We start from the raw sequence: 15442 nt of genomic DNA, 5'->3' as shown, positions 1-15442 counted from the left end.
AGCAGAAGGCAGATGTCACCTGGCCAGTGAGTGGGTGTTGGCAATTTAATATTAAATTCGAGCTTGTGGAAAACTACTTAAGGCTAGGCAGCTACTAATTTTATGATTTTTAACAACGTTTTTCATTGTCATAAATGTGTTACTTGCACTTTATTAAATTAATTTAAAATGGTATCTATTCTGCTTATAATTCAGTTCAATTTTTTTGTAAATCTATAATAATACCAATCGTAAATATTAAATAATTTCCATAACAAATTTCTTGATTAAATTTGTATTTTGATATAATTTTTAAATAAATTGTCCAAAAACATCCATTTTAATTTTAAAGGTAAGGGTAATAAGGATTATAATGAGAAAAGGAATTAACCCACATTGACCAGCACCAGCAGCACATCGGACGAACAGTGGGCGAAAAATGCGCATGTCCTGCCGAGTCCTGACACATGCAACACTTTTTGACAGCAGTCAGATGTTTTGGAATGTTGGCGCCCAGACTCGCACACACTCGCAGCCACACACGGACGGCAGATAGCAGCGAGAGCTTTGTTTTTGTTAACCTTGCCTAACGACGAATGACGAAAACAAAACAAAACCGTGAAGAGGCCAAAACGAGAGGCGGAAAAAGGAGAACACGTGCAGGGAAAAAAAGAACCTGGGCTCAGAGAGAGAGAGTCCCGAAGGCGCCGGCGCCAACAATGGCGCTGAATGGAAGCCAGATGAGAAGCAAAACACACAGACTCGCTCACGCTCTTGCCACGGAGTGAAAGCTCAAGCTTCTGGCCTGGCCAGGATTCCGAGTCTGTGGCCATGTCATTACGTTCGAACGTCAGTAGTTGGAACAAGGACGCGTTATGTGCAGAAGCCTCAGAGCACGAGCCGCACGAGAATCGCTGAAAATCGAAAATCGCTACGGGAAAAGCAATAAAATAATATAAAGTAAATAAATAATAATTACAAAAATAAAGTAAATTGAAAAAAATATATATCCTGCTGTCAATTTCACACCAAGATGTCAGAGTATCAGGTGCTCAAGTGTGGTGCGTGAGTGCAGTTGTGTTTTTCGGCCAAAAAGGAAAGTTTCGTAATTTGTGCCAAATCAGCAGATTGCCGTTACGTATACGCAACGTGTGCGGAGTGCGGAGATCCTTTATTGATTGTTACAAGGTGAAAACAAAAAATAAAAACCATTCGAATAACGAAAAATCGCAGAATGATGCTGGCCCAGTGAGTTTTCCATAGCGACGCCTCGTTTCGGAGGCCTCAGCAGTGAAATGTTTGCAGCTGACAGTCAAGGTCGCCGACGCTTTTGACCGCAAACATGTCGCCCACAAAAACATAAGGATTCCAGCACAACAAAAAAGTAAAACAACAAACAATACAAATAAAAACAAACGAAGCATTTTCCGCAGGCAGTTTAAAATCATCATCAGCTCATCAGGAAAGCGAAATTAAAGTAAGCAAAGTGTCAAGTTACCATTTATTTTTTTGCTTGGAAAAAAATTGAATATTTCCAAAGGATTTTGTGAAGAAAGGAGGTAATCCAACCGAGGAAGGCATTCTTTTTTTGGTGTGCGTGTGTGAACCGCAGGTTTATCTCCTGGTCTTAGGCACACACTGCTTGACATTATATAGAAATGTACGGCAAGGTGGTTATATATACAAGTATATATAAATAAGTATATAAATATAGCTGGAGAGCAATCCTTAAGCCGGCTGCAAAGACAAGTCTGCCACGTCGTTGGCATTTTTATTTTTTTTGCTTGTATCCTTTTCTTGTTTGTAGGACAACGAACCGAGTATCAACTGTTGGATTATTTTTGTATTGGTTATTTTTGTGGGGCGGCTGACATAGTTTTTGGCCTTTGTCTATTATTCGTGTCCTCTGACTGCATTACAGGTAGGCCTCTGATGAGGATTTTGCGACAGGTCAGGGCACAGATTTCCTCTCCGTAGCGCTTGAGTAATGAGAATGTGGCTTTTGTACTTTGTTTTTGAATGTCTAGCTGCCATAATGGAATTGAATGAGCAAACTGGTTGCAAGAACATTAGGTTAATTTCCGTGCTTATCCTTTAGGACTGAAAAGTAACCAGACACAATAAAGTTTAGAAGTAAGATGACTCTTATCTCATATCATATATATTTTTATGAGAGAGGGAATATCCGTTTTCTTAAATTCTAAGAACTTAATGTCATGATTATGCTAAAATTCTTTTGAAAGTTCTGGTATTTTATTTCAAAAAGCTTGCCTGATTCTTTGCCAAACCCACAATGTAATTCAAGTTAATTTCGCTTTAAATATTCTTGATGATGCCCCATTATGCTTTATCTACACTCGTACTTTTTAACATTGTCATTGTACAAGTTCTCGGAGCAGGGGGCCGACATCAGCTCACATGGGGCTGATTGTGACTGCCCCGCCCACACGGCGTATGAGTTATGCATTATGGCCCGGCTCTCGGAGACTTTTCCCAAATATATTCCCATCATCTCCGGCACTCTGTTTGCTTTACGCATTACGACAAATATTTGCCCATCGGACAACATATTCTTGTGTTGTCTTCTGGGTTTTTTTTTTTGGTTTATTCGGTCTTGGTTTTTGTTTTTGGGCTTTTTTTCCTCCTTGTTTATTACTTTGGCTTGGGGGCTGTGATGGAGAACGAGGTCAGAGCTGAAATCTAAGCCGTAAGCTCTAGACAAAACAGCTGATGTCAGCAGAAATTGTGTGCACGTTACGTGTTTTTTCTAACACATTCACCTAAAAAACAACACGGTAAAAATTTAATCGAAATAAAATTGTTGAATCAATGATAAAATTGATGGTGAGAATAATAATAGCTTGATAATCATCCTCAAGTAACTTATAGGGATACTAAAAATATTTTAAATGGGCATTTGTTTTGCTAAGTGCAGTCGCAGACATACAAGTGACCGAAATGTGGGCGTGGCCATGGAGGTAGTGTCCCAACAGCCACTCGACCATGGCCGAGAGCAGTGTCAAAGACTTTTTGCGGGCTTTGATTTATCAGCAATGCACCCCGCAGGCCACACCATTGCACACTCCTCTGGCATAAATTAAGTGTTTATTCTGGCTTCAGCTGGGATATCGTAACATTTTATGCATGCCAAGCTCCCCTCTGCTGGCCATCATAAATTTGTTGCCGCCTTTCTTGAGTTCTGACGGCCTGGGCGGAGAAAGTTGGCCACAATCGTAAGGAAATATTAGGAATGAACTCCATTAGGGGGGTTGGAGTACTCGAATCAATTTTATTTGCCTGAGATTCATTTAAATTTATTGTTCTAGTAATCGCTTTTTGAATGTATGGAATGAATAAATCAGATAGTTTCTCTATTTCTTACTATACACTTTTAAAAAATATGTTTATTTTTTAAGTTTGATGCAATTGATATAAATGAGTATTATTATTTATTTTTCAGTCAATGAGAGAATTAAATTATGCGTGAATTAGTGTATAAAATTTAAAAATAATTCATTACCTCCTAAAGAGTCCTTTTTTAGATCCAACCAGTCTATTAATATGACTAATAAACATTTCTGTTGCCGCTCTGCCGCACACACAAGATTCATGTTATTTATATAAGCTTCTTCCATATTTAAAGCTAATGCCGTATGCACATTTCAATCTCGAAACTGGGTAAAAAAAAGGAAACAGTAGAAAGTTGCCATCAAGGGGTGAAAGGTGGCGGGAAAAAAAGGAAACTCTCGCTGATTTATGTGCTAGTTTTGCTAGTGATTTCTCGTTTTTTGCTGCGCGTTCTCCTTTCCCGTTTCGTTTTGCGTTTTCTAACTAGTTTTTGAGAGTTGTGCAGCAGCATTTTACTCCAATTAAATTTTCATGCCATATGAGCATTTTGCACAACGGCAGCCCCACCAACAGCAATAGCAACAACAATAAGGACGAGAGTGGCACACACCGCGACGCTATTTTCAATTTCCGCTGCACAGAAATACGGAAAGGAATGCGATTTTTAACACAATTTCACTTTGCCAAGCGAACAACAGACTGACTATGAGTGTGAGTGTTCTATGTGTGTGCTTGAACGGTACTTGGCATAGAAAATGTTGACGACTAAAAACAACAGACGATACCCCCATTCTATCCTATTCCATTTCATCCGATTCCATCTGATCCAACTCAGCCCAACGACCCGACACATCGACCCAGAAAAACCCTTCGCCGACTCACCGACTGACTGACTGACAGTTCAAGTCAAAATGCCCTTTTATTGAGATTTAAGCATTTTTGGGTCATTTCCGAATTGTGTTTGCGCAACAGGGACAGGGACAGAGACAGAGCTGAAAAGGACGGCGACCGTCCGGCGATTAAATATTAAAAAACCTTGTACCGAAACTACTAGGATTCGAGCGAAAAAAAAATCAATAACAAGCAGCGGCCAGAGTTGAAGGCTAAACGTGGCCCCTACAAAAATAAAAGCGAACCAGAGCAAACAAAAATACAGAAATAAAAAAAACCATTTAGCCAACAACCAAAATGGGCATTTTGCATGCATAGATACATGAGAACGGGCAAGGATAGCCACACATGATGAAAAAGGATACACACGAGCTGGCTAGAAAAAAAAGGCCGAAAAAAAACCAAAACAGGAGAAAAAAACTGAAAACAAAGAAACTTTTTAAAAAGCTTGTTTTATTGCCATTTTAGCTTCAACTTGTTTGAGAACACAATATATAACACGATATTGTAATGTAAATTGCAAAATCAACACACAGTTTTTTCATCAATTGTTCTAAGTTGTAAAGTCGGGATTACATTTCAAGTTGATTTTTCCATCAACCTCAAATAAATGGTTTTTAAGTGTAAATATTTCTTTTATATTTCATAGCGAGAAGTGTAATACTTATTGAAAGTTTTATGAAAATAATGTCATGATTAAATTTCAGTACGAAAATTGACATTTTTGAAGCCACTTTACCTAGAATCGATTCGTGTCATGCCGCAATACCATAATAGACACAAATTCCCATTCTAACATCAATCAAATTTAAGTACCAGACATATGTAGCACACCGTTGGCCAAATGCGGAAACGGATTCCACTTTCTGGCCAACATATCAAATATAAATTACCATAATGTGACCGACATTTTATTCGGGACTTCCGTGATACTTTCACTTTGACTTTTGGCCTGGGCCTGGGCCTGGGTCTGTGCCTATTTTAACGGTTCCTGTTATCCTTTTCCCCTTTTTGAGTGAACTCTTCCTTGGCCCAATTTTGTTCGTTGTTTGGGCCTCTGCTCTTGGCCTCTCGCGTGTACGGGCTTAATATATCGCGGCCATATAATACACGTACTGATGTTTGCTCTTTGCCTCGCATGCTGAAAATGGAACTCGGAACTCTGCGGCTAAAACCAAATTACATATGAGTTAGCTGGCTCGCTCCCCAGTCCCTGCTCCAGCCCTTTTTAGCCTTTTTCCGCAGCCGATTCAAGGCCACAATAGCGGTCAGGCCTTAGTCGGTCAAAGTTGGTTTCTGTTTGGGTTTAGCTATGGACTTGGACGTTTTGCAATTATATTGTACTTTTTTGTTCGGTGAGGGGTTCTTCGTGCGGGCGGAGAACAACTCTCGGCCCTAATGAAAAATGTTCAGGCTGCTTTTCATGTTTTCATAAATAATTAAATTTCTCGTTCGTTCTGTTGGGCTTTGTGTGCGGAGTGCAAGAGTGAAAAAAAGGAGGAAATTGTTGAAATGGGCACAGGGTCGCCACTAATTAGAAGCGTATTTCATTCAGACTTCGTTCACTGGACGGATGCATTAAATTTCCAGGGAAATGGGCGGGTGGACAAGAGCAAATGTTGGGTCCCTCTGCCAAGTTGTTTCGTGTCAAATTTCTGTTGCCAATTATACAAAGTTTTTGGGTGCAACTTGACTTGGCTATTGACAAACTCAATATTGTGTTTGGCTTTTTCACTGTTCGGGGTATTTGTGTCCAATTGCCAGCCCAAGGGCTAATTTATGTTACTTTTCAGACGGGAGAAATTCAAATTTCTTGCAACTATGTGCTTATTCAATCTTGTAAATTATGATTAGAGTTTTATACTATATATATGGATATACATGTCCAAAATTTCATAAAATAAACACTCAATCATGATATTCTCAGTCCAATTTGTAAAAGAATCTATACAACTTTGTCGTGATTAAATCGATGACAACCTGCTCCAGCAAATTTCGATTTTCTATTCGGATTTGGCTTGTTTTATTTTTGTTGTTGATCTAAAATGAAATTGAACTGTGCCATTGGCAGGCCCAAGAGTGCTGTTGTTTGTTTTTGGCCTGAACTCCTGGCACGCCCCACCCCAGCCACCTTATCCCCGCCCGCTCCAGAGAGAGATGTAACTTCTCCGGCTTTTTACGTGTCCGTTGCGCTCTGTTTGCGTGAACTGGAAAAATGCAAGGACCTCCGAGTCCTATCCCCACATTTTCCGCACACATGCCATTTCATTTTCTGGCTTTTCTCTTTCATTTTATTCTCAGATCCGTGGCCCATTCCGACTTTTGTTGTCAAAGTTTATAAGTTTCGCAGCATTTTTTTTTGGTATGGCATCGGTTTTGGCCAATGTCCCAAAAGCCAACCATCAGTTTGATCAGGTCTTGGCGCCAGTCTTTAATATGTTTTCAAATTCTTCCTCCGCTCTACCCCAAACTCGCCCAGCATCTTCAAATGTCGAGGAAAACCTCAAGCACAAGTTTATTGTTTTCCTTGCTCGGAGCCTGTTACACGCCATTTAGTTTCACTCTGCATATGCATATTCATGCGAAGAAGCCAAAAAAAAAAAAATAAAATAAAAATGGAAAATGTTTGTCGGAGCCACAACAAATGTGAAATGAGAAAATATTTCTACAGCGCTTAAAAATGTTCCTGCAGACTGCAATACTTCCTCAAAAATGACAGACAAAGTTGGTCGGAAAAAGACTTTTCTTGGCCATAGAAATTGCCTTTAGAAAGTCTCTACTATTATTGCTTGATTCTTGTTGAACAGCTAATTTGAAAGTTTTTGAGTAAAATATTATATATGAAAAATAAGGAATCAAAAGATTTAGCCACAATATTTATTTCTTCCTGTTGGACAAATGGCAAGAGTCAAATAAATATGAATGACTTAATCGTTGGAGGGCCACAATCTCTCCGATTTTTATCAAGAACAAATTTGCTCAAACTGATTGAAATTTAAAACATGAACATGTATTTATTTGTTTGCCATCAATTTCCATCAGGGCTTTGTTCGATTACACATCCTTGGCAACTGACAGCAATTGTTATCTATCGCCCTCAATTTGTGGCTGTCACAAAAATGCGATCTATTAATTTAAAACGTAGACTTATGAATAGTAAAAACTATACTATAAACGCGTTTATGCACAATCAGAAAAAATATAAAAAAAATCCTTCATTTGAATCGCTGGAAAGTCCTGGAGCAAATATGAAACTGTTTTTTTTATGAATTTTTGGCCAGGCGTAATTTGATTTGCATAAAAAGTAAATAAATTGCCAAGATAAAAGTCAGCAAAGCTCTGACAGCACACAAATGAAAAGAGAACGAGACGTGACACTCGGTTACAGGCCACAAAACATCAAGTGCCAATAAATACCAAAAATTTCAAATAAACACGCGCCAGTTCAAAAGTGCAGACCATGTTAGAAATCGAAACAAGTGGATATAAAATATCAACTGAATGACAACAGAAAAAGCGATACTAAAAACTAAATAAAAACTTGCCAATGTTTGAAGTGGCTAGTGAATAGAATAACTTCTATTTAAAGTCAGTGATTGAAAAGTAACTTTTTGCTTTAAAGCCATTCCCCTCATTTACAATTCCCCTAAATACCCCATGGAGAACTAGTTTGGGCCTCTTGAATACCCTAGCCCAATTACCAATTCTCACTCTTTACTTTCTCCGCCTGCCTTTCTCTGGTGGGAAATTTCATTTTCTAATATGCGCCAATACCGCTTTGATTGCTCGCTCCCCGAAAAGTAGGCCACAGAATACAACAAAACCAGAAGACAAAAATTGAGGACGTCTCTGCTCGCTCTCTGCCTCTCCGTTTCTATGTCCTTTTTTCACTCCTTCTTCTATTCCGGTCCCCTTATGCTGCGGCAGCTTGTCAAGTGGCTGCTTCGGAGCTTACTGCTCTGAGTAATGTGGGCTAAGTTGAGCTGTTCTCGTCGTCTATTGATTGCATTAAAGGCGGGAAAACTCGGGCGGGAAGAGCTGGCGAATATTACGTATACGTACATTAAAATTCAATTTTCGTCCGTTCGATTCTGGTGCTGCTGCCTGACAGTTTGAACTTTAATTAAAGCCACCAGCGACAGGGTGATAAGGGTCATTGATTAGGAGACATGGCCAAACAGTTGGCAGGCACCTGGGGCACGTAGATGGAGGTACACACATCCGACTGCCATGAAAAACCCACACTCACCGGTCCGGGGGACATAATCAAAAATCAACAGGGAAAAAGCTAATGTAGCTAACGTAATTTATGGTGGCCGACGATGCGATGACAATTTTAGAAGCATCCGTTTCGGTTCGTTTAATGGAAATTGTAAAAATAGAATTTAATAATAGAATACATATCATAGAAATAAATTCAATAGAAATAAGTATACACCTTTAATTTTAAAGAGAAGTATGTGTTGACCTTCTTTGCCTTAAAAATTTAATTGTAACCTGACAATCCTATTTTTAGCTCCCTATTTATCCCTGTGACACTCCTGCTCAGGTGCAAGACATTGCCAAAATTTTTGACTAATTAAGTCATTCCTCTGGCAGGCGAGGGAACTGCCAGCCAGCCATTCGTGGTTGTCTGACATTCTGGCCGTAATGCCCGGGTGACACGCAAACACGTAGACAATCAACACCATCAAAGGCAATGACAATGGGATCCCCAACTTCGGGCTGTGGCCCAAAAACAGGTATAGAGGCTGAAACAGAATAATTTCTAGAGTCAGTGGCAGGCTTGGCATATTTGAAAGTTTTGTCGCAACACTCGAAACGACTGTGTTACTGCTCCAGCTATTATTATAGTTATTTGTCAGCATTAGTGCAGTTGGAAAGTGGCGCTGGCTAAACAAATTAGCACACTTTCATGTTGTTATGCAATGGAATTGCTGCTCCTGCCTTTGCCGGTGACAGTCAGGTAAAGTGTCCTAATGAAGGTACGAGGAAAGCGGAAACAAATGTGTTGTTGCCATTAGTTGGATTGGGGCAGGGTGGCTTTACGGTCCTCTTAATTAGTGGGGATTCCCAATTTGGGGTTGGTTCCCAAATCTGTGAAAATTGGACCAGGATTATCCGAGTCGCACAGGAAATTGCTTAATTTTCTGCATACACATATTTAAAAAAAAAATTGCTTAGATCTGTTGATGGTGTGTTGGTTTCTGGTATTTTTAATGGGCCTAAATGGAATTTATTTGGCAACGGATATTAATGGAAGTAATTAATTTAGTATCCTGATAAAATTTTTTTTTGGTTACCTTATGTAACTATAAAATAATATTGAAATAGTTAACAACAGACAGCTCTATTCAAATTAAATTTAAAATTCCTTATGCAAAAATCACACAAAAATGTAATCAACGTTAATTTCCGCCAGCCATTAAACTAAGAAAAAGTGCTCCCCCCAGCTAGTTGAGCATATTTTACTGTTTCTGCTTTATGGCAGACACATTCCCCAGATTCCCCTAGTTTTTACATTCTGCCTACACTCCATCACTCCTCTCTCACCTGCCTGATGCCCATCTGCCTACCTGGTCTTTTAATTAAAGCCACAAAAATGCAGCTAACCGGGGTAAGAGGCTAACAGAGAGTGAGGTGGGGCCATAGGAGGCTGGGAGACACGTTTTACTGCAACCAATTAAACCATAACGCATACATTATAATTTTATTTTTATTTTAATATTTATGTGTTTTTTGCTATGCGTCCCTGGTGGATAACGGTATCTGTGTAGCCCGGTGCGTGTGTGTTAGTGTGCCATAAAATGGCGCCCAATTACTTAAAACTAACGAAAAATGCCCACACCAAACTCCCCGAGTCCCCAAAGCCGTACAGTTTTCCTTTCGTAAATATAAACATCACACCTTTACAGGTGTGTGTTTGTGTGTATCCTAGTTTCTCCTCCAAGACAATGAAAGCAACTAGGATCCCATAGTTTAGCTATGCGTATAGTGTAGTGTAGTGTATTCCAAGTAATCAAAAATGCAAATCGAGCCCATGAATTTCGAATTAGTTTTTAGCCTGGCAACAATGCGCAGGACACTGCTTGGCGGCAAGGACGTGGGGTCCGGGTGCTTAGTCCGCGCGGATTTTAGCCTAACGAACACACGTACTCCACGGCGGCCGTATCTTTCTCCGGCCGTACACTCCCACACTGCTACTGCCACAGCCCTCGTCCCCCGCAGCTGTACGTGTAGCAAATTTGTATCAGTTAGGCCGTGGCCAAGAGGATGCGCTCCCCGGCGGCGTTTACCTGGCCCACAGTAACCAAACGTAAGCAAAGCGAAAAACTGGTCCACCCCAAAATGAAAAAAAGGAAGTACACGAAAATAGTTCACGGAATTGTACGTGAGAAATGGATAGCGATGGGTGCGTGAGGTGGCCCATAAACTATAAGAGTTCTATTTATGGTTGTATAGTTTTCTGTATTTTATGGACTATAGAATATAAATACTTCTAAGCAATCCAAGATTATTAAATATAAATTTTTACACCATTTTATATACCTTTAAATATATGTAAATTTAAGGCATAAACTTTGAAACTCACGGTCCCATTCCCCAAGTTTAGGAAAGAGGCTTAAACCGAAGTGTGGCTTGTGATTTGTGGCCTCTGTTGGTTTTTGATTCAGGCTCATCCTGAACCATCCTCCTCTACCCACTCCTAGCCACCTCCCACCCTCCACAATATACGTGACGCGCATTTCCGCAACTCTGCCTATCAAATACAAAGTGCCAGCAATTTATATTTCAACGCTGACGAAAGAGGAAGGCGGCCGGAATACTGGCTGGCATTCAAAGCCGGCCAAATCAATGTAAATATTTTTAAGGAACACGCCAAAGCCAAAACACACAAACAAACAGAAAAAAAAGTAAGTGGAAACCGAAGAGGTTTAAGCAATTGCCGCGTGGAAAATGGCAATGCAGGCCAAGTCAAGGAATGCATTTGTCGGCTTTCGAGTGGTATCTTCTTCTATTTCTTGGTTTTCCTCCGCTTTTCCGCCCTCTTCCCACTCCCATTGGCATTTTCAATTTTACTTTATATGCAAATTTGGCATTTTGTAGCAACTGCTGCCATTGATAGCTCTCGGTCTCCCCGCAGCTGTCCTATCTGCTGGCTCGGGCCGGGTCTTTAAGCCAGCTTTACTTTTGGGGCCTTGAATTGCATTTGAATTTGTATAAATTTTTCATTTTCCATTTAGTTGCAGCGCCATACCACAAAATAAAAAGCAACATTCGGTCAGCCACACACACAAGACCCCAAATCCCCTAAAATTCCTCCGACGTGTTTACGGATATTTTTCTTTAATTTGAAATGTTGCCGTATTGGACAGTGTTTCCCAATGAATTCGAAACGAATCAATATCACATAGTGTTTGCAGCTATTTAAATAAATTAAATATCTCTCTGTGGGCTTTAAGTTTCTAGTTTTAGTTAAGTCTTAAATTCTATATATAGAATATTCCAATTTAATGGGTATATTTATTATTTGATGTCTTTATTAAAACGTGAAGAACACAAAAACTATTTTCTTAGGACTGGAAAATGCAGTCGAATTAGAACATAAAACTGGGCACTCAGGCACGTCTCTCCTATATTCGCACAACACCTAAGAGCTGAATTTCCCCAGCCAACTGCCATTAATCTAAGATACCCACGTAGATGGGAGCCCACGCTCCCTCCGAGGACACCCACACACTAATGGCACTTTATTCCTGGTAACAAAGTCTAAAAAGCCGGCCGAAAACTGTTTGCCAAGGCCCGACACTGCCGCTGCCTTCGGCGATGGGCAAAAGTGTCAAAGTGCTAAAGTATGTTCAAAGATTCATAAGATTAAATGCAAAAGCCTATGCCACCGTATCTCCTTCGCCCAAAACCGCCACTTCTGTTGGTGTCTGTGTTTGCTTTTGAGGTGATTCTTAGACAGTGTCTACGACCTAGACTCCAGGCAATACATTTTTACCCAACTGGCGAACAGATTTAAAAATAAACTCTAGAAATAATATTATTTTTTAATATTTAAGACAGATTGTCGTCTAACATTTCTCATGTCTAACATGGCGTATGCGTGATGTATGCACTGAAGCCCAAGGAGCTGAAACTCATTACGCCCGGCCCGAGTCTCGAAGAAAAGGAAGCAAAGCGAATGTAAAGAAATACTAAAGTCTAGTCCCGATGCCGAAGGCTACCGACAATGTCTGGCCAGTCCTTGAACTAACCTCCAGGAGTATCTTGGCCTAGGCCAATGCATTTTCCGCATTAGCTTTATTTCACCTTCCTTCCCGCCAGCCGGAAAGTTCGTTGCCCTTTGGTGGGGGTTTTATTTTTTAGTTATTCAAGAAATTACTTGCCGAGATGGCGTGAATTTCAATTTTCGCCGGGTTTCGGTTTGCTTTTGCTTCTATTTTGAATGCCGGGCGAAGTGAGCGCGAAAAATTTAAATTGAAAATGCAAAATGCTCATATGCAATTTGTTTGGCAAGACTGGAGACTGGAAAGGCTGCCCGGGTATGAATGGGTCTGCGGGGCTGGGGGGCCTTTTTTACAGTTTGCCGGGCATAAAAATCCACGACGGTCTACATTGTTGTCAGTTTGTAGCTTTGGCTACAATCGTTTGCTTTACGAGCTCACCCCCACACAGCCCCCACAGCACACACATCTACACACACATGCCGGCAGGACCAAAAGCATTTGGCATTTTATGCGAAATGTTTTCTCAGAGAAAGAACCGTCGGGATTCGGCATTATAGTTGTATGAGATCCCAGGCCAGACCTCCAGACCACCGCTCCTCCATTATTTTTTTTTCGTTCCGTACCAATTCCAACTTTAGCTACAAATTCCCGCCATTCCACACGCAATCTTTGCCCGCTCTCTCCGCCTTGGCTTTAAAATTAAGTTTACATTTTTAATGTGGCAAAAAGGACTCGCAATCCTCTTCGGATGGCGTTGCGTCAGTTTTATGATTGCCGGCTTTAATGCTAATGACTCTTGGTATTTCTGGGCGCTGGCTGATAGACAGCATGAGGAATAGTTAAATGAATGGGAGATAAAATTCGGGGAGTATGTGGCGAATAAGTCATATCATAAGGCCAGTCATTTGCCATAAGGCCAGGGGGTACAACATGTCAGGAAAATGCCAAAAGTAAACGACAATTTGATTAAACTCCTGTCCATGGGTGTGGAAAATAAGACAGATTTACAATTATGACATTAGAGTGTATGGAAGGGATTACAGTTGAGTGTTTTAATTGTAAAAGTTGAAATGGAGTTTCTTAGTCTGAACTATGAAAGTAAATTTGACTATAAATGAGTTAAACCAAACAATTATTGCCACTTTATTCCATAATTATCATTTATTTCTTCCAAAAACTTTATTTAAATAATTTTAAAGCACAACTTTAATAAATTAAACTTATTTGCCTGATTAATAAGCCAATAAAATTATCACTAGATTTATTTTGGATTTGATAAATGAATTCAATTGTAAAATTATTTATTATTCCACTCTATCATTTTTTCCTGATTAATTTGATTGCGGGTGTTCTCAATTATACATTACTCATACGCCGCATTGTCTCCCAGAGCGTGTAACCAGAGTATAACTCCTGCCAACGTCCTTCTGCTCCTCGTTCCTTCTGATCCGCTGTGTTGGCCAAATCACGTTGCAATTGCCACAGACGACGCTTGGGCGCAAACGAGAGGAGAAACGAGACTCATTAGACCGAAGCGTGATGCGTGACACCAACTTTAAATTGTGCAAAGACAAGCGACAGGACCTCTGCCCCATCCCCTGCATCCTGGCGCTCTTCTCGACCATTTCCCGCTTTTCCCCAACATTGCAGCGTAATCTTAGCCATTACTCAAAAAGTAGCTTCGCACGTAGACTACGGCTGGAAAAAAGAGAACGCAGAAAAATACTATCCAGTGGAAGAGTACACATAAAAAAATATAAGAAAGATATTCAAGAAAATAGTGTAATGCGGAACTTTAAATTAAAAATGAAAAATTCTTAATTTACTTAACATATTTTTAATTTAAATAATATATATTTCGATCTACTAATTAAGTTGTCAAAATTGTTTATTTGAAGTGAAGAATTATCTCTCCTTTTGGCCATAATATGAAGACCTCTCCATTTTATTTTCGTGCAGCTTGCTGTGCGGGTGACATTCGAAGTCTGTTTGTGTTTGTGTTGCCGTTTTGCGCCTTTTGGCCAGCACCACCCTCCCCCACCTCCACGCCGAACTTCCCTTGGACGAGGCGCCTCTGTCATTGCCACCGCTGGCTGTATTCTGGCTTTGAAATCACAATCCACTGGCGCTCCCCTGCGAGTCCCCTAATGGCTTTGTTATGCTAATTTCCCGACGCCTTCTGGCCATCCGCGAGTCGCCTCTTGGCCCTCTGCTCCGGTCGGCTTTTGATGCTGCTTCTTATTAATTTAATTATAAATATTATTATTTTTTGTCAGCTTGTTGTTTTTTCTTATTTTTTGTGGAAATTATTTCATTTTCCGGAAAATGAAATGCCCACATTTGCGACTTGATTTCTGAGAGAGAAATTCAAATATTATTCCGTTGCTTTCTACTTTCTTTCCATCTCTCACAGCTTGTGGCTTTCCATGGCCCAGATGCGTTTATTTAGTGAAGTGAGATAGACCAATAGACATCATGGGCTTTTCCATTTTCCCTTTCGTTGTGTGCCAGCAAAAAAGTGAAACTCTGTCATTTGGTGAAGAGGTCTTAGCTCCTAAGCCCTTCATAAGCGTCGCATAAATTCTTTGTCAAGTGTGGCAAATTTTTGCTTCCCTATCCCTTTGCTTTCTGCCTTCTAATTGTGGCCATGTGATTGCATCCGAAGGACTCAATATGTAACTAGAATTTGATTGTGCCGGGGAATGGGAGTGCATTGATTGGATTAGCTAGTCCTGAGCACAGTCGAGTGTCATTCCAGTCATGTGGTCATAAATTCAATGAAAGACCTTTGAGAAGTCGAATGAAGTTTAAGGGATAAGAGGAATATTTTTTTGGTGTATCAACTAGCTTGTGGCAATCGGTTAGTGATTATTAAGGATTGTATTTACAAGGGGATTCACTTTCCTCTTTAATGGTTTAACATTATTTAAAAGTGGTGATGTGCATTTTTTGTGTGTACACAAATTTATTTGCCTGCCATTCCCTGAGAA

The 15442-nt window shown here is 40.1% G+C and overlaps 1 protein-coding gene across 1 annotated transcript in view; it reads left to right on the top strand.

Annotated features, from left to right (window-relative positions):
• Positions 1-796: 796 nt before the first annotated feature.
• LOC6493630 overlaps positions 797-15442 on the top strand; it is a 58424-nt gene continuing 43778 nt past the window's right edge. Inside the window, exon 1 of the mRNA XM_032453748.2 lies at positions 797-1456. The gene's annotated coding sequence lies outside the window, so the exon portion shown is untranslated. The remainder of the gene's footprint in view (positions 1457-15442) is intronic.

This window comes from Drosophila ananassae, chromosome 2R (genome assembly GCF_017639315.1).
Source record: "Drosophila ananassae strain 14024-0371.13 chromosome 2R, ASM1763931v2, whole genome shotgun sequence".
NCBI classification, from domain to species: domain Eukaryota; kingdom Metazoa; phylum Arthropoda; class Insecta; order Diptera; family Drosophilidae; genus Drosophila; species Drosophila ananassae.
Note: the sequence above shows the minus strand (reverse complement) of the source record. Positions and strands in the feature narration are given on the sequence as shown.